We start from the raw sequence: 19,353 nt of genomic DNA on the forward strand, positions 1-19,353 counted from the left end.
TCCTGGCTGTGGTAGCTAGAATGAGAAACTCCTCATTCAGCTTGAGAGAAAAAAGTAAAGACTTTCTCTTACACTTTAGATAACAGCTCATATGCAGGGGTAGTGGAGTAGGGGAAGGATGTAGGTAAAGCACCAAGGAAAATCTTGAGGTTATGTATTCCTTGGTTCTTGGACAGGATTTCTTGACCTGCCCTAGGCAGGAGGAGAGCCCACTCTCCCACCCACTTTCATGACTGTTGTTCAAGATAGTATTCTAAGTTCTAGCTAGAGCAGTAAGGCAAGAGAATAAAATACAGGGCATCCAAATTAGAAAGAAAAAAGTCAAAATACTTTGTTTGGACATAATATCATCTTATATTTGGAAAAGCCTAAAGATTCCACCAAAAAGTATGAGAACTGATATAAAAATTCAGGAAAGTTGCAGGATATAAAATCAACATACAAAATCAGTAGCATTTTTATATGAACAAGAAATCAAGAAATAATGCCATTTACATTAGCCACAAATAAATAAAATACCTAGGAACAAACTTAACCAAAGAAGTGAAAGAGCTCTACAATCAAAAATTTTAAAACATTGATGTAGTAAATTGAAGAGGATACAAAAAAATATGAAAATATATTCCATGTTCATTGACTGGAGGAATCAGTATTGTTAAAATATCCATACTACTACCCAAAGTAATCTACATATTCAGTGCAATCCGTATCAAAGTACACATAACATCCTTCATATAAATTCTTTTAAAAATTCAAAAATTTATATGGAACCACAGAATGCTCAGAATACGCAAAATGATCCTAAGCAAAAAGAACGAAACTGGAGGAATAATATTACGTGACTTCAAAGTATACTACAGAGCTATAGTAACCAAAAGAGCATGATACTGGCATAAAAACAGACACATAGAACAATGAACTAAAATAGAGAACCCAGAAATAAAATTAAACATCTACAGTAAACTTGTTTTTGACATACAAGTCAAGAACATACATCAGGGAAAGAACAGTCTCTTCAATAAATATTGTTGGAAAAACTGGATATTTGTATGCAGAAGAAAGAGCGCTGTCTGTCACCATATGCGCAAATCAAATCAAAATGGCTTAAAGAATTAAATTTAAGTCCTTAAATTATGAAACTACTAAAAGAAAACATAGGGGAAACTCTGCAGAATGTTGGACTGGGCAAAGATTTTTTGAGTAATGTTTTGGAAGCACAGGCAAACAAAGTAAAAATGAACTAATGGAAACACATCAAGTTAAAAAACTTATGCACAGCAAAGAAAATATTCAATAAAGTGCAGAGACCACCTACATAATGGGAAAGAATATTTCCAAACTATCCATCTGACAAGGGATTAATAACTGGAATATATACAGAACTCAAAAAACTCAATGCTGAAAACTATTAAAATCCAATTAAAAATGAACAAAAGATCTGTACAGACATTTCTCAAAAGAAGACATAGAAATGCCAATCAAAACTACAAAGAACTATCATCTTGCCCTAGTTAAAATGGTTTTCATCCAAAAGACTGGAAACTACAAATGCTGGAGAAGATGTGGAGAAAGGGGAACTCTCGTTCACTGCTCATGGGAAAGTAAATTAGTACAGTGTACAGAAAACAGTATGGAGATTTTTCAGAAATCTAAAAATAGAACTACCATATGATTCAACAACCCCGCTGCTAGATGTATACACAAACAAAAAGAAATCAGTTTAGTGAAGAGATATCTGTGTTCCCACATTTATTGTAGCGTGACTTAAACTAGCCCAGATTTGGAAGCAACCTAAGTGTCTATCAGCAGACAAATGGATAAAGAAAATGTGGTACATATACGCAATGGAATACCTTCCAATCATAAAAAAGAATGAGATGCTGTTATTTTCAATAACATGAATGGAACTGGAGGACATTATATGAAGTGAAATAAGCCAGGCATAGAAAGAAAAACTTCACATGTTATCGCTCATTATATTGTATGACGTAACAATAACTAAATTCCCTTGTAAATTTCTAATTATAATGAAACTCCATCAGATTAAAAACTATGACTTTTCTAAGTCTCTGTCATCCAGTTATTGTTTCGAATTCTTCTATGAAGTTTTCTGAAATCAGATTCATAGAAAGGCTCTAACAAATATTCTTAAGAACTGGTTTCTAATTACTTTAAATGGGCCCAATCAAAATTTTCCAAAATTTTAATCAAGAAACTGCTAGGTTCATAAAACTCCTAATAAAGATCAAGCAAAAGTAGAATTATTTACATTAAATTAAATAACTGATGACCCAGTGCTTTGGGAGGCTAGGTGGGAGGATAATTTGAGGCCGAGAGTTTTATATCAACATGGGCAGCACAGCAAGACCCCATCTCTGCAAAAAATTTTAAAAGTTAGTGAGGTGTGGTAGTGCATACCTCTGATCCTACGGGCTCAAGAGGGTGAGCTGGGAGGATCCCTGGAGTTCAGGAGTTCAAAGCTGCTGCAGTAAGCTATGACTGTTCCACTGCACTCCAGCCTGGGCAACAGAGTGAGATCCTGTCTCAAAAATAGCTGACGATAATATTTTCATGTATTTGATTTGAATCAGTGTTGATTCCTTTGTTTTTTATTGTTGTTGTTTTCCAGGTTTAGGGAAACTTCTTCTCTAAAGCTAGCTATAGTTTACAACAATTTAAGAAACTATGCTTTTGTGAACAAAGTTGAGAACAATTGTATTTTACTTCTTTCAAAATTCAGAAATAATTCATGAGTATTATTATGGCATTATGGTTATTTACATAAGTTCAACTAAAAATTACTTTTTCTTTACAACAGGACATAGTTTAAACCATTGGTTATATTACCAAGGGTCTTACTAAAATATCGTATTTGAGAATGTGCATAGAATGCTTGGTTTTAAGAGTTCCCAGATTTACAGTGAGTGAGTAAAAACCGTCACTTCCAGGCAGGCCCAGGAACCTTAAGAAGATAGGTAAAATGTAAAGTTAGCCTTGGTCCGGCTTCCTAGCCTTAAGAAGTGATATGATTTGGCTCTGTGGCCCCATTCAGATCTCATCTCAAATTGTCATCCCCATGTGTAGAGGGAGGGACCTGGTGAGAGAGGTGACTGGATTATGGCGGTGCTTTCCCCATGCTGTTCTCATGACAGTGAATGACTTCTCATGAGATCTGATGGTTTAAAAGTGTTCGCATTCCCTCCCTCTCGCTCTCTTTCCTGCTTGTGAAATGTGCCTTGCTTCCCCTTCTGCCTTCTGCCATGTCTGTAAGTTTCCTGAGGCCTCCCAGCCATGCAGAACTGTAAGTCAATTAAATCTCTGTTCTTTACAAAGCATTACCCAGTCTTGGGTATTCTTTATAGAAGTGTAAAAATTGACTGATACAATAGTTTTTTTTTTTTAATCTGAGATATCTACGTAGTCAAATCACTGCTCTTGCAAATAAAATTTGATAAAACTAATTTTACAAACAAATTTACCTTACTCTAATTTTCTTCTCTATATTTTTCATTTAGATCATATACCTACAAGTATGCAAAAGAAAATAAACTAAAATTTATCTACTCAGAGAAAAAACTATCTTGGGACATTTTCTTAAAGAAAACAAGTTAGAGTGAAGGTGTTGAGAAAATGGGATAATAGAATGAGTGAGCTTCAGCTGCTGCCCAGGAATCCTGTGTCATGCAAAGTGGTGGATAAATAAATGAATAGTGGTAAAATACTGAGATGTTTATCTCCCCTACTTTCTACTTTCTCTTTTGCAACTAGACATCCCCTTGGATATAATTGCAGGTGACAATAAGACGAGATTCAGGTACGAGTAGCAAAACTCCAGCAAGTTGTAGAGGAAGTTGGGAGGAGGAGATATTTTCTGGCAAAGTTTTGACAGATTACCTTAACAAAAGGGTTATATTAACCAAATGCCATTGGCCAAAAAGCAGGTAGACTACATTCAACAAATGTATCATATTTGCAAAATAAGGAGGAAATAGTTAAAGCTCTGTATTCTTAAACACTAGTTTTTGTATGATTTCTTTTAAAATTGGTAAATCAATTTTTTTTTGTTTTTAATATATTTGGATTGTACACTCATCAATAAAGTTCTCATAATCCAAAATCACTGACAAGTTATTAGAAGATATAGACAAGGATAGGGACAGGTCCCCAAAACAAATATGTAAAATTCAACAATATGTTTGACAGTTCAGCCATTTGGAATAAAATAAATTATGCTATGGTTATAATGTGCAATAACAGGGGGGATGAAGAGACCTGCCTCTTTATGTGTCAATTACCCTGAAATTCCACCATTGGACAAGTAAGTTCTATTTTCATATTATTGTTTTTAAAAATGAAGTAAAATGGTTATGTTGGTATATTTCTTTTATTTTATAATAATTTTTAAAATATAATAAGATAAACTCCCCTTTTTGTATTTTTCAGAATTGTATTTACTTTTTTGGGCATCTGTTTTTCAGTATGAATTCCAACATAGTTTGTCATATTTTGTGAAAGAAAAATCTAGTTGTGATATTGATTGTAAGCATATTGACCTTGTAGATTAATTATGAGAGTATTGACATTGTTTTCCTTATCCATCTTTCCATTTACTTGCTCAGTTTATTAAGGTATTTTTCTATTAATTTTATTTACCTTTGGTAATTTTCTCCTTTTCAAAAATGGACACTTTCAGTTGACATTATTAAATGAAATATTCAATTACAACTGGATGTTTCTAATACAAACTGAAATAGTTATTTAATACATTCTTCATTTGATTCTTATGATGTTTATATATTTTAAAAGGTTTTCCTATCACATATGTGCATTTACTTTTGTGCCAGAAAGTTCTTGTTCAAATGAGATTTTGGGAATTCAAATACTTTAATGATAAAAACATCATTTATCAGAACTAGTCAATTCCTAGATAAACACTTAAGATGCTCTATTTAAAGAAAGGGTGCAGGAGATGATACTGTATATTTTCTTTTGAAACTTGCCTTTTCCTCTTAGCAATACGCTATGAACCTTTTTTTAACACTCATTATAAATTCTACATCATTTTAAAGTTTGTACAATATTCCATTATGAGTCCCTTGATTCTTTGAAAGATTTTTGATCATCAAAATTTCTATATTCAAATACAAAAGACTGAAGGAGCAGAAAATCTTAAATCATTATCAATAAAAAGTTTATCTTAGCTGTAATTATCAGATTTTTTACAATTGTGACTCTGGCTAGGAATAATTCTCGGAGAATGCTACTTAAGGTAGGTGCCTAGGCAAAAGCAGAGCAGGAACACGGCACAGGCAAGGAGGTTAGGAAAGGGAGCCAAACAACAGAATCCACTTTACTATTTCAACAAGGAGCAACTTCACTTAGAGAGAGCATAGGTAGGAGCATGGAGCTGACCTAGAAATGAAGTACTGCAGCGAAGTGATATTACAGCAGAGTACACAGTCACCCCTGTTTATGTATCTCTGTTCAAGAATTTGTATACTTAGAAGCTGTTGAGCATCTAAAGCGTTCTGAAACTCTCCTCCAGTCTCAGTTTAACAACGTGAGCTGGTTTCCAGAAATACACAGATTTATCCAACTCACTCCCTTTCTCCTTGCATTCTTCTCTGCATGCCTTATATGGCTGGGGAAAGAAAGGGAGGAGGATATGAACAGAGTCATAGAAGGCATTGCAAAAGGTCATGGTTGCTAACCTTTATTTAGCATTAATAGGTGCACTTTTATGTACTAACTCACATAATTCTTACACCACTTACGACAATGACATGAAGTAAATGCAATAGTCATTGTATGCCATTTTATAATTAAATGCTTAAACACAAACAGCCAAATAAATTATTTGAAAGCATATATTCTCAAGTGGCTGAGGCAAGTTGTCATCTAATTTATTGCCAATTAATTTATTCAACAAATAGTTGCATGTCACCTATGTTGCAGGTGTTATGCTAGGCATTGAGCTTAGAGTACTGAACAACAAAGTTCCTGCTTTCATGGATCAAAAATTCTGGTGGGAGCGGTCATCAATAGACAACTAAAACTATAATATGTCACCTAAAGTTAAGTCGTGCTAGGTACCAAGAAGAAAATAAAGTGTGGTGTCCCAAAAAGTAAAGAAAGAAAATGCCTAAAGACATAGCTTTCAAATGCTGTCAAATGCTGTGCTCTCTCATAAAGAGGGTAAAATTTAGCTTCCAAAGGGAACGCTGTGAAAAAAGTGAACAATTGTGAGTATGTCTTTTTCAAGCCACTAAAACTATGTGAGGAATATTCCTGAGGAAGAACTTGGTGAGGAATGAGACTGGATGATAGCCAGGGCCAGATCAAGATGGGCTATAGATGCTGGCTACAAATTTAGGGTTTACTCTCAAGGCCAGAGAATAAATACACTTAGTATTTTTTTTTTTTTTTTGAGACGGAGTTTCACTCTTGTTACCCAGGCTGGAGTGCAATGGCGCGATCTCGGCTCACTGCAACCTCCGCCTCCTGGGCTCAGGCAATTCTCCTGCCTCAACCTCCTGAGTAGCTGGGACTACAGGCACGCGCCACCATGCCCAGCTAATTTTTTGTATTTTTTAGTAGAGACGGGATTTCACCATGTTGACCAGGATGGTCTCGATCTCTTGACCTCGTGATCCACCCGCCTCAGCCTCCCAGAGTGCTGGGATTACAGGCTTGAGCCACCACGTCCGGCTCACTTAGTATTTTTAAGGAAATAATTGACATAAAAAGAATTGCATTTTAAAAACAAAGCTTTAAGGGCCAAGAGGAGACTTGATTGGAGAGCCCTGGAGATACAACCAGTGATGATAAGTTATAGTAATCAGAGCCAGAAATAGTGAAGGTTCAAACTAATCCAGAGGCAGTGAAAACAAAGAGGAGATAAATGTAACTGATATTTAAAGGAAAGAATAGTAGGAGTTGGCAACTGATGTGACGCAAGTGATGAGGCAAAGAAGGAACAAGAATGTCTTCCAGGTTTTGAAAAATACGTAAATAGCAATGCCATTCACCAAGAGAGGCCACAGCATCAAGAGGAGATAACATTCAATTTCAAAAACATTTAATTTGGAGTCATGTATAGGATATTTGTATGAATGTGTCTATGGATTATGGAGTATGGATTATGGAGATTTGAGCTAAGGAAAGAGATACATATATTGGAAATTTAAATGATCTAAAAGTATGTTATCAGCTAAATGTTGGTACCACCCCCTTGCCACAATTTGTATGTTGAAGCCCTGGCCCCCATTATAATGGTATTTGGAGGTGGGACCCTTGGGGGTTAATGAGGTTTAGATGAGGTCATGAGGGTGGGGCCTCATGATAGGATTAATGCCCTTATAAGAAGAGACACTATATAGCTTGCTCTCTCTGTGTTCTTAAGGATACAAGAAGTCAACAATATGTAAGCCAGGAAGAGTTCTCACCAGAACTCAATGCTGCTGACTCCTTGATATTGCACAGCCCAGTCTCTATAGCTGTGAAAGGTAAATACCTGTTGTTTAAGCCACTCAATCTGTGGTATTGTGTTATGGAAGTTGGAGCTGATCAATACTAGGTAGTTAAAACCAGAGAAGTGAATGACATCATCTAACAAAATTGTGTTTAAGTAAAAAGACTTGCACAAGAAAAAACATCTAGGAACAACATTAAAACGAAGAGAAAGCTGAAAAGTTCATGAATAAAACCAAGTAAGAATGATCAAAGGCACAGTAACAAAGATTTGGAGACAGAGTCATAGGAGTCATTCCCTGTCACCCAAGCATAATATGCTTCGCGTGATATCACATTCCCAATACTGTAGCACTATCACAATTTAACATCTAGAAGCCACAGAAAAAAATAAAGTCTGAAATTTGATAAAACAAAAGCATGACAATTTAGGAACTTAGCTTTGGTAAATGTAAAATATGCTTAATTTGATCTTTGATATTATAAACATTCAAAGTTTTACATCAAGGTAAACTAAAAAGAGTGAAATGCTATGAGTATATTCACTTGGAGACATTTATCTCTATTTTTCATATTGTATCCCATCCTACATTATTTGTTTTGCTTGATACCTCTGCAGAGTGGAAGGTGAAGAGTCAGTGGCAAACTATTTTGGAAACTGGAGAAAAAAATACTTCAGAAAGAAAATACAATCAATATTTTCAAATGCCATGAAACAGTTTTACGTAAGTATTGAAAAGCAGCCATTAGATATAATACTGAAACGGGATTAGTAGCCTTATAAAGAACCGTTTCAATATTGTGCTTGGAGGAAGAAATGATCTGTAGAACAGTGAAATTAAAGTAGATTCAGTAATAATTTTGTTGTGAAATACTGTAGACAGTGATACAGAGAATGTAGACAAAAATATCCAAGTATCAACCAAAAAGAGTGAAAGGAAGCAATATAGAAAGATGAAGGAATAAAAATAGTATGGTTTTTTCATTTTTTTTTAATATTAGAGAAACTAGTGTTTTTTTATATGCCGAAAGGAAATGAAGAAAAAAGTGCTGAGGGCTCAAGCTGGCAGGCCCTGCCTGGTGAGGAACTGTGATGAAGGCAGGGCCACAGTCTGTCTACCCCAAAAGAAGCTATCAACAGAGTAAACAGCCTACAGAATGGGAGGAAATATCTGCAAAGTATACATCTAACGGAGGTCTAATATCCCGAATCAATAAAAAAAAAACTTAAGCAATTCAACAAGCAAAAAACAACCCCATTAAAAGGTAGGCAAAGGACATGAACAGACACTTTTCAAAAGATGACATACCTGCAGCCAACAAACATGAAAGATGTTCAGTACTACTAATCATCAAATAAATGCAAATCAAAATCACAGTGCAGTACCATCTCACACCAGTCAGAATGGTTCTTATAAAAAGTCAAAAAATAACAGATGCTGGTGAGGCTACATTGAAAAAGAGATGCTTATACACTCTTGGCAGAAATGGAAATTAATTCAGCCACTTTGGCAGGCAGTTTGGAGATTTCTCAAAGAACTCAAAACAGAATTACCATTATGCCTAGCAATCCCATTACTGGTTATATACCCAAAGGAAAATAAATCTTTCTACCAAAAAGATCCATGAACTTGTCTGCTCATTGTAGCACTATCCACAGCAGCAAAGACGTGGAATTAATTAGATGTCCGTCAATGGTAGATTGGGTTAAGAAAGTATGGTACATGTATACCATGGAATACTAGACAGCCATTAAAAAAGAATGAAGTTGTTTTATCCTCAACAACATGTATGCAGCTAGAGGCCTTTATCCAAAGCAAATTAACACGGGACCAGAAAATCAAACACCACATATTCTCGCTTATAAGTGAGAGCTAAATGTTGGGTACACATGAACATAAATATATGAATAACAGATCGTGGAGACTACTATAGCAGGGACAAAGTGTGGGGAGCAATGGCTGAAAAACTGTTGGGTACTATGCTTCACTACCTGATTGACAAGATTAATTGTACCCCAAACCTCACCATCATGCAATACACCCAGGTAACAAACCCGCAAATGTACCCTTTGAATTTAAAATACAAGTTGGAATTTTTTAAAGAACAGGAAAATAAAAGTGAGTGAAAGGAAAAACAAGACAAAGAGGGTAGTTATCTGAGAGATGGCTTAGGAGTCAGGGTGCTAGAACTCATTGAAAGAGTAAAAGATTAGAACTTTGGTCGCTAGCGGGTCAGGATATATTGAATACTGGTGAAATAACTCAGTATGCAATATATCCAGGACCAGATATAGGCCAAGAATTTTAATGGATTTTTTTTTTACCTAATGGTTTTTATTTTCCTCCATGCAGAAAAAGGATAGGTGAAGAGTTAGTTTTAACAATGAGTAAGGGCACGTGTAGAATAGTGGCCTTGAGAAGGCTGAAAAAGCTGTCTGGGTGCATGAGTGACAGAGCTAACTAGAGCCACTGTGGCAAGCAGAATTCCAAATACAGCTGCCTTGTGATTTATTTGCTCTGGTTGTTCAATCAAATATGAATCTTGGTACCCCTGTGAAGGGATTTTGCAGATATAGTAAAAGTCGAAATCAGTTAACCTTACGATACAGAGATTATCTGAATGGGCCTGGTTTAATCAGATCAGCCTTCAAAATCAGGGCGTTTTCTGAGCTGGTGGCAGAAGAGGAAGTCACAGATATCTGAAAGCATGAGAAAGTTTCAGCATGTCATTACTGACTGTGCAGATGAAAGGGGCCACATAAAGAGAAATGCAGGTGATCTCTAAAAGCTGAGTCACTTCAAGCAAATTGCCAGCAAGAAAGTGAGGTTTCAGTCCTACAACTGCCACCAGCAGGCTTCTCCAAACAATTTTAATAAACTTGGAAGCTTTTTTTTTTTTTTTTCAAAGCCTTTAGTTCAGAGACCAGGTTGGGCTTTATGAAACTCTAAGCAGAGAGCTCAACCAAGCCACCCTGAACTTCTAATGACAAGAACTGTGAAATAATATGTGGGTATTGTTTTTAATGATTACATTTGTGAGAATTCATTACACAGCAATAATAACTAATGCAGCCATATTATGGTGTTTTTCAGATGAAGTTGAGGTCCACTGATCTATATTTATCTCAAACAAATGGTTTTATCTGGGATCCCTCATCTGCAAATCAGTAACACTGGGGAGCTGGATTGATTCAGACTTTAACAAGTGGGGTAAGTGGAAAGAAAGGACAAGGTGAAGAGATCAAGAAACACTAAAATGATGGCGTTGGATTTGATGCTGGCTAAAGAAAGAATACGAGTTAAAAGTGAAATGGTAAAAAGTAAAGAAGAATGATATTTTAAAGGGCCTTTGCTCCATAAATCAGTCTATCTGAAGAGCAAGATAATGAGAGTGACAACTCTGGGAAAAAGAAAGAACAGGGTGCTTACTACTCTTCAAGATTTCAGAAATGAAACAATTATTTGTGTGGCCTTAGATTTAAAAAGCTGGTGCAGAGCAGAGGGGAGGGACCCTGGGCTTATGAAGTTAAAACATGGCAAGGCTTACATGCTGTAAGACAAGGATCCTGAAGTCTCCTGGTCGTTAGAAAGAAGACAATGTACAAGTGGTAAAGGGGTGAAGAATATTTCTAGCTTCAGGAAAGAAGGTGGCTTAGCCTCATGACATAACTTTAAAAGAAAAAATTTTATTGGAAAAGTGAAAGAGCAGTGATTTATATGTGACATAGGAAGTCAGAAATGTGGTGTTTCTAACTTTGGGCTTTTAGATGAATGAGATAGAAAAGAATAAGTGGCCTCTACTCAAGAGTATTACAGAAAAAGAATGTCATCCTCAAAAGAGACTCAGGTTCCACTTAAGAAATGAAGAAAAGAATTCTATGAAGCATGGGAGGGTATAGTTAAATACAGAAAAAAACTTTAGAGGGCTAGAAGGAAATAAAATGTAAAATGGTATTCAAAATGTTTTTTCTTCGGTAAGCAAAATCTATGTAAATTCTCATGTCAAAGGAAAGAAGGATGGAACATAGGAGGGAGAGAGAGAGAAGGAAGAAAAGAAAGAAAATATCCAAACTTCTGACTTAGAATTAGTAATAATCCAAATGGAAAATAATTTTGCAGTAGATCCCTTCAGATACAGACAAATGCAAACTTATTGTGGTAGTTTTAAAATATGTCCATAAATTATTTGATACTCCTTTCTTGAAAAGGTAGAAACTCAGTCTCACTCCACTTGAACACAAGCTACACTTAATGACTTGTTCCCAACAAATAATCTATGGCAGACGTAGTGGTACATGACGTCTGAGACCACATCATAATACAAGGCACTATGGCTTCTTTTATTTTGTTTGTTCTCTTGGATCACTCAGTCTGGAAGAATATGGCTGCCATACCATGAGGACACTCAAGAAACCCTGTAAAGAGGTTCCTGTGTTGAGAAACTGAGGCCTCCAACCAGCAGCTATGTGAGTGATCCATCTTTAAATACAATCCCCTAGCCTAAATTAAGTTTCCCAGATAGCTGCAGTCACAGCCAAAAGGTTGAATGGGACACCATGAGAGAAACCGAGGGACAAACACCCAGCTAAACCGCTTTCAAATTCTTAACAGTCAAAACTTTGAGTGCGGATATAGATATCAAAAACAGTATGTGATAATGACATTTTTTTCTAATCTTTAAGTTTGGAGGTTATTTGTTACATAGCAATAGATAACCCATACAGTCAAAAAAGGTAAATGGTGATACTTTCTAGTTTCCAAAGTCAGTGTATGCTTAGGAGAAATGAAATCCACAAGCCAATTAGTCTGGGTATACAACAAAATCATTAAGAAGGCATTACTCATAAGATCTCATCTTTGAATGATGACTTCTAAAGCTCTCGTCTCACCACAGCCTGCCATTCAAGTCTGTATCACTGGCACACCATACAGAACTCCACTGCTAAATTTATCTTCTCATTAGGCCAGTCTTGAAAATGCACTTCTAAATGTATAGGGCGCTCACTGTAACCTCTTACATTGAGTTTCAACATTTCTTTCTAATTTAAAGGCTCTCAATTTCTAATGCCCCACTCAACCCATCTTGGCCTGTTTAGATTTATTTTCTATTATTTCTAACACTAATCCTATAAAACAACACAGGCCACCAGGTTCACCCATCAAGGCTTTTGTCAATTCTATCTCCCCATCTCTCCCATCTATCTCATTCAACCAACGCCACTAATATCCATGGCTCACCTATTCCTCAAGGCTCACCTCCAGTTCTTGCTTCTTTAGAAGACCTTGCCAACAACATTTATCCACAAAAATCTCTCAAGTCAAATTCCTATTTCACTTACTAATGGTGTATTACAAAACAATAATAACTCATAATTGGATACTATCCTGCCTCAGGTGGTTTGTACTATATAACTTGACATTTAACGATGTCAGTCAGTACAGTGATTCACTGGCATATATTATATTGCCTTGTTCACACATTGTTTCATATGTGTCTGTTCCCTAATTATATCATACATTCTTTTACTGAGAATGATAAAACACACTTTTCTTCTCTATATTTTCCACATCATCTCAGCTAGGTATATATAAGTCAAGTAACTGCTGTGCTGTTACTCTGTGTTGGGTTTTTCAGAGACTATTATTTTTCTCTCCACTTACAGCCAAGGCACAGAACTAAACAACATTTTTTCGAATTCCTTGCATTTAGATGGGGCACTGTAACTAAGTTCTGGCCAGTAGAAGCAATATATGCCACTTCCAGATATGTTTCATGAAAATCTCACACACAAGACTTTTCACTCTGTCTTCTATTTTTGCAGCAATCTGGAAGGACATTTAAAGGTGATACGGCATTAAGAACTTCATCTCTAAGTCACCACTTAGAGGAAACACACTCGACAATGTTACCCAAGCATCTGCCTTCCCAGTAGTATCTGGACTGGATTAATTTGTGGGCAAGAAGGAACTTTTATTTTGTTAAGCTCCTGAGATTTTGATGTTGTTTGTTATAGCTGCTAGCATCAGTTATTTCATTCAGAGATGGAACATGAAAATAAATAAGGCCCTGCACTTGAGGAGTTCAAAGTATAGGAAGGCAATTGGGTTTAAAGAAAAAAAAAGTTTTAAGGTTTCCTGTTTCTAAACTCTAATTTACCATTCTAGTAACCTGAGTCTCGAAATGGAAGAAGCCACAATCAATAACATTTTTATATTTGTTTTATTGCAAATGTGGTTCTATATATCCATAAGAACTAGACATGTATCCCAAAAATTGATACAGGTAGTCATAAAGCTTTATTAAAATTTATCACTAGAAATACTTGTTTTTATTTAGTAAATGTGACTTGATCTCACTATAAAAAACTAATAGTCTTTTCATCTTTGTTAACTATAGGAGATTGGTCAGAGTGGTGGGAGAAACTATAGAGAAAGGAACAGACCCTGGCCAACCAACAGATGAAATGAGTACTCAGACACAGGTATGCGGTGTAAGAGCAGGTAGGGGACAGCTTGGCTCTAGTGGCCAAAATGCAGCAGTCCAGAAAAGCTGGAGCAGCTTACTTTTATTCACTGCAGGCACAAACAGGCTGCAAACAATGCAATCAAGTGCAAGGTTATGACCCTGAAGTCATAAGAATAACTTTGAGTAAAAAACGATTGGAAGCTGTCCTGTCCCTCTATCTAGGCCTTCAGATAGCACTCTCTGATTATGCAGGCCATATAGAACACGCCCTTCCACTGACAAACGACTCCAGCTCTTAGCTCATGTTCCTGTACTTATGCCTACAAAAGTAGTTCACTCCCCTAGACCTAACGCTTTAATGCTTTTCACTGATGGCTCTGGTAAAGATGGAAAAGCAGCTATCTGGTGGGAACTGCATAACTCTCTGTTGGTCTGAATTTACTAGTACTCAGAGCGCTGAGGTTGGAGCGCTAATATTGACTCTGGAAACCTTTTCCGCTCAGCCCATCAAGACTGTTAGTGACTCTGCTTACTGCAATTTTTTATTGCAAAAGCTTGAAACAGCCCTCATTAAGTTCACTCTTGAGCCCACCCTATGTGCCGTTTCTTTAACTTCGGAATTGCTGATCGACATATACATCCTATTTTTATTACACACATTCGGGCCCATAGCTTGTTGCCCAGTCCACTAGTGTATAGCAATGATCAAGCAGATCTGCAGGTTGTGACATCACTGCTTGACCACGCTACCCAATCACATCCATTTTTCCACCAAATTTGGAGGCACTTAACTAAACAATTTCAACTTACCCAAAGACTAGCTAAACAAATTATCCTGCAATGTCCAGATTGCCACCTCACAGGCACATCCCCTCCTTCAACAGGTGTTAACCCTACAGAACTAGAAACGAATAAGTTATGGCAAACAGATGTCACACACGTCCCTGAATTTGGAAAACTAAGATATGTACATGTATCTGATGATATCTATTTCCACCTGACTAGCACACATGCTCTTCCTGGAAAGTAAGTCCAATATGTTATTAAACATCTTCTCTTAACTTTTGCATTTATGGGGCAGCCCACTAAGATTAAAACTAATAATGGTCCGGCTAACACCAATTTTGTCACACATGGGACATCCAACGTTCCACGGGTATCCCGTACAACCCGCAAGGACAGGCCATAGTAGAACATGCCCACTCCACACTTAAAAATATGCTCAGAAAACAAAAAAGGGAAAATAGGAGTAAGGACCTTGCAACACTATTGGCAAAAGCCTTATTTACCTTTAATGTCTTAAATTTAGATAATTTTAATCAGTTATAGAAAAGCAATTTGCAAAAATCACTCAAGATATAAAATCTTTGTTTTTATGGAAAGATGTGAATAGTAATGTCCACATAATTGCTAACTTGGAGAAGGCGATACGTTTGTGTTCACACTCCCTCAGGTCCTCTTTGGATTCCAACACAATATATCAAACCTTACCATGGTGTGGCAAGGACGTAACCCAGTACCACAAATGAAGGAAATGATCCTGCAGGGCTTGTAGCCCTGGACAATATGGCTTCCTCAGATGACATAGGCCCTAGACATTACCTGGGGGATTCAGAAGAAAACTCAGGAGGCTGAGTGAATCCTGCTCCAGACACAAACACCATTCACTCCAGATAATTTGTTCCTTGCTATGCTATTGTACATTGCAACTCTTGTAGTGTATTAACGTTTCTTATTCTCTCACTCTGCCTGCAGCGTGCACCTGCTACCCTCTATTTTGCCCATCTTCTAGATCCACCTTTTTTCTGCCCTGTTACTTGGGCAGACACCCCCTTCCCAGTCTCTAACAATGTGACTGACTGGCTATGAGGAATTAACATACCCCTGGTGGGGTTCCTCAGTAACAGGCCTATAGAACAATGTGCAAAAACACATCTCCTGGATAGACCCCCACTCCTGGGGGTCACTCTTTGATTGAAAACAATATTACTGATTATGCTTATGTTTGTCATGTTACCTACTGGTTCTAGGATGCAAAGCTGGAACACAAGCTGTAACCACTGCCCTTGTCAAGCCTGGTGCTGCGCACATCTGTACTCTTCAATTAACCAAACCTGATGGGAAAAAAAGAGAAAATGGGGAGATTTAGGAGATCAGTCAGAGTGGTGGGAGGAACTATAGGGAAAGGTACAGTCCTTCTGGAAGGTCAGAAGGCTCTGCAAAGCTCTGGGGAGAATCGCTGAAGGCAGCTGCTCTATAACCCTGAGGGGGAGGGCAAGGAGTAGGTACAGTACAAGGGAGTGTAGGGGAATTTATCTTAACACGCTTGTTACTTACGTTGTCCAGGAACTGACCTTCCATTATCCCTGCAAGTGACTGCTCCCGCAAAGGGGGAACAATAAATGTTAATTACCTGCAGATTGCATTTGCCTCAGGCTTTCAGCATTGTGCCTGCACTGAATAAAAGTAAGCAGCTCCAGCTTTTCAGGGCTGCTGCACTTTGGCCACTAGAGCCAGGAGTTCCCCTACCTGCTCTTACACCACATACCTGTGTCTGAGTACTCATTTCATCCGTCAGTCGGCCAGGGTCTATGGGACAGACCTGGCAATTAACATTGATATACATGTCTATCTGTATCAATGTGCTCTTGCATTGCTGTAAAGAAATACCTGAGACTGGGTAATTTATAAAAAGAGGTTGAATTGGCTCACAGTTCTGCAGGCTGTACAAGTATGGTTCCAACATTAGCTTCTGGTGAAGCCCTCAGGAGCCTTACAATCATGGTAGAAGGGAAGAGGAGCCAGCATATCACATAGTGAGAGGGAGCAAGAGAAAAATGGGAGAGGTCCCAAACTCTTTTGAAGAACCAGATCTAAGTGAGCAAGAACTCAATTATCACCAAGGAATGGTGTCCAGTTATTCATAAGGAATCCACCTCCATGATCCAGTCACCTCCCACAAGACCCCACCTCCAACATTGGGAATCATATTGCAACATGAGATTTGGAGGGGACACACATCCAAACCGCACTATCAGTGTATACGTAGTATGTTGTGAAATAAAGTAGATGATACTGCAGAACACACATTTTCATGGTGATTTTCCTATTGTTAACTGTCTATTTGTATTACATGATTAAGCAGAAAATGATTTGGCTTTTAAAAATATTAAATGTTATATTAGTCCATTTTCACACTACTATAAATAACTGCCTGAGACTGGGTAATTTATGAAGGAAAGAGGTTTAATTGACGCACAGTTCTACATGGCTAGGGAGGCCTCAGGAAATTTACAATCATGGTGGGAGGTGAAGGGGAAGCAAGGCACATCTTACACGGCAGCAGAAGTGAAAGAGAGGGAGGAAGGAGCTACCAAACACTTTTAAACCATCAGTTCTCATGAGAAGTCACTCACTATAATGAGAACAATAAGGAGGAAAGCCTCCCCCATGATCCCATCACCTCCCAGCAGGTCCCTCATTCAACATGTAGGGATTACAATTTGAGATGAGATTCAGGTGGGGACACAGAGCCAGACCATATTAAGTATCGTTGGTATGAAGCAGTGTTCTGAGGTCAAACTTTTTTGGAGTATATTCTATATGCTTTCATTTTTTGAAAACTTAAAATCATTTTGAAATGGGTCCTCTTATTCATGTCAGCTTAACAGTGACAAGGGCAGGGCCTACAAATTAAATCTGTCCTTGATCAGAAGGAAGAAAGTGAAACTAGGGATATTTGAGATGCAGCACATACCTGCTGTATGCTAGCATACGGCTGTCACGGGTCTTACACTGGGGGGAAAAAAAGACCAGGATTTTTATTTTAACCTTGAATTAGCATCACCTGTGGTATTGGTGGCTTATCTACCTCTAAGAACACTTATTAATTATAGGTAGAAATAACTCTTCTATTTATTAAGAGTCAGGAAAGCATAATTTTACTCTCTTCTGTCAGAGAAGGCTGACATATTATTTAAAAGGTGATCTTTAAGCATGCAATGCATTTAGTCTGTGTCACGATAATTCCATGCCACAGATTTAGCTCTAACCATGCAATTTAATAACCTATAAGAATGTATCAGATTTGCATAAATTGTAGGTTATATGATCAATGTAAGAAATTTAAAATAATGTTTTACTGTGATCCCAGCTTTAATTGCTGTGTTTTTCTTTTGATTCAATTCTCATTCTTTTGGCTGTTCAATCTTTTTCCGAAAAGACCTACTATCTTTATAGTCTAGTGTCTCATTTTCATGTTCTAACATTCTTTGATGTGTTCTATAATCCTCTAATTGTAAAAGTACTATATATGCGTGCGTGTGTGTGTTTATGTACATACACACATATGTGGTGCTTTTCATTGCTGTAATTTTATTTCTTCTAAATATCCTTATATTCCATAAATATTTAATGTGTCCTCTATTTGCTTGTCAATGTGCCAGGTAAGCAGATATCCAAGGTGAACAATACTGACTTTCTCTGATTCCACAGAACTTACCATCTAGAGGAAGAATAGACACTAAAAAATTATATTAATAAATACAACTGAGTTTTATGATGTTATTATTGTTATCTCAAGGAAGCATTTTATTTGACCTAACTAGAGAGATCAGAGAAGAGCTTTCCCGAGGATAAGGGTAAGTTACATGAAGAAGGGGCAAGAACATTTTGGAAAACTGTAGCAACAAATGTAAAATCCTGTGGCAGGGCCCAGAAAGGGACCCCGGATTTTCTGAAAGAGAGACACTCTGAGAGAAGAACAGAGAGTAAAGTAAATTTCAATATGAGTAGATACTAGAGCTGTCAGCTGGGGTCAAAGCAGGCAGGAGATAGCCCATGTTAAGAAAATTAGTCTCCATTCTAAAAGCAACAGTAAGCCATTGAATAGTTTCAAGAGTAGGGTGGCATAGTTAAGAGTTCATTAGAAAGAAAATATATCTAGAGAGGTAGGGGAGGAAGCAAATACAGAGGTACCATCTCCCTGTCCAAATCACTAGTCATCCCTTTCTGAAGCAGGCTATAATCACCTCACAGATATGAATAAAAATCTTTACTTGACTGTGGCATCCATTATCATCCAAGCATCTCATAAATGAAAACCTAACTGGGTATCAGGCTCCCAGCTGGTATCCGAGTAATAGGAAGCCATCGTAAGTTGGTAGGGAGCAGCACGTCCCAGTGAATTGAAGAATAGTAAGTTTCCTCAAGAGAGCTATGGATCATTGACTGAAAGTTAATGTTAAGCTGCCCTCATGCCAGGAAGCAGGTGCATTAGCAAGGCCTCATTCCTGAGCTTTCTTTGGATGTTTCAAACCCTGCTGAGCTGATGGAAATGAAGTCCTTAATTTCAACTATGGTCATTAACCCCCTACTTTGTGTTTTTACAAACCATTAACATGTCATTTGTGTTCA

The 19,353-nt window shown here is 37.3% G+C and overlaps 1 long non-coding RNA gene across 1 annotated transcript in view; it reads right to left on the bottom strand.

Annotated features, from left to right (window-relative positions):
* Positions 1 to 19,353, bottom strand: part of LOC116565524 — a 197,753-nt gene that overhangs the window by 138,816 nt on the left and 39,584 nt on the right. The window contains exon 2 of the long non-coding RNA XR_004275483.1: positions 15,960 to 16,052. This is a non-coding gene — a long non-coding RNA (uncharacterized LOC116565524). The remainder of the gene's footprint in view (positions 1 to 15,959; positions 16,053 to 19,353) is intronic.

This window comes from Sapajus apella, unplaced genomic scaffold, assembly GCF_009761245.1.
Source record: "Sapajus apella isolate SASKATOON/1434 unplaced genomic scaffold, GSC_monkey_1.0 scaffold40, whole genome shotgun sequence".
Taxonomy (NCBI): Eukaryota; Metazoa; Chordata; class Mammalia; order Primates; family Cebidae; genus Sapajus; species Sapajus apella.